This window comes from Austrofundulus limnaeus, unplaced genomic scaffold, assembly GCF_001266775.1.
Source record: "Austrofundulus limnaeus strain Quisiro unplaced genomic scaffold, Austrofundulus_limnaeus-1.0 Scaffold259, whole genome shotgun sequence".
In the NCBI taxonomy this organism is placed as follows: domain Eukaryota; kingdom Metazoa; phylum Chordata; class Actinopteri; order Cyprinodontiformes; family Rivulidae; genus Austrofundulus; species Austrofundulus limnaeus.
Genome location: NW_013952661.1, coordinates 764,911 through 766,378, shown reverse-complemented (window position 1 = coordinate 766,378; position 1,468 = coordinate 764,911).

Here is a 1,468-nt window from a genome sequence, read left to right as displayed (position 1 = left end):
ATGGATGGATGGATGGATGGATGGATGTTGCCATTTGTTTAAATGACTGCAGAGCTGAAACACTTGAACCTTTTTATAAATAATACTAATAATAATAAATGTGAACTCTGTTTAGAGTAACTGTGTTTCAGAGAACTGGTAATGAATTTAAACCATCATCAGAAGATACTGACAGAACTAAAAACTTAAATAACTGGTGCAGTTCTTTTAGACCAGCTTGTTTTTGAGATCGGGTCGTTTCAGAACCTGTGAACTGATTTACAGAAACAAACAGATCAGATTTAAACCAGGTCTGGATGATGATTCTGTCTCTGTAACATGTTAATAATGAGAAATTAACCTCACATCATTGTATTAATGTTAAAATGTTTAGATAAACTGAACGTTTATTTAAAGCAGGACACCCTGCTCAGGCTGAGAACCAACAACTCTTTAACAACCTTTAAATGTGTCGAGGTTACATGAAAATATTGAAATAAAACTTTAAACGGTGGTTCTGCAGCCTGACGGTTTGACTTTCACTGAATCCACTCGTCTATTTGCATATTTCACCTTAAAGCAAAGCAGCTAATTTATATTTCAGACTGAACTCGAACCAATCACGTTTCCATTTCCCTTCAGCGACCAATCAGTTCCGCTGTCTGAGCCTCAGTCATGTGGATAATGAGCTCTCCACCAATCAGCTGCAGCCTGCGGCACACACTGACATATTATTGGACGGCAGATGTCTCTGTGTCCATGTATTAATTACTGGAGCTTTGTTTATTAATGTATCAGCTGCTTGTTTCTGTTACTCATCATGTTTTCACTGTCAGAACCTCAGCGGATCAGTGAGCTGACAGCTTTAGTAAAGTGGAAATACAAACACTATTTCCTCTTTTTGTTTGTTTTTAGAGGAACTTTGATGATGAGTCAACCTGATTCAAGATGGCCGCCTCGGCCTTAAAAAACACTAAAAACGACAAAAACTCTAGTTTTAAAGACTGAGCTCAATTTTAATGTGGTATAAAGATGATTTACATCTAAAACTATAAAACATTTAGTCTGAGTTCTACGAAGTGATAAAAATCAAGTTTCTATTGAAACCAGACTGGAGTTATATTCTTTCCACAAAGAGAAAACTCTGAGTCAGTTCATGAGAGGAACGCTTGGATCCAAACAAACAGACTCAATCCGCTGCATTTACATTCTAGTTTCCAGGTTTTAATCCCTGAAGGCAGAAACTCAAACTGAAATAAGAGTCAGGAATCTGCAGACTGTAGCTAGAAACATTTATTTATTATCTGGTTACATTTGAAGATGAAACACTGCGTTTCCATTGTAAATGTACGCAAAACTTTGTCGATATTCTGTTAATGTCGAAAAACACAGTTTCGCAATTGCGGTGTTTCTATTAAGTAAGAAAAACTATTAAAGTCACGTGAATACGTTTGTTCTCATGATAAGTCATTACAAACATGGCAGCGAT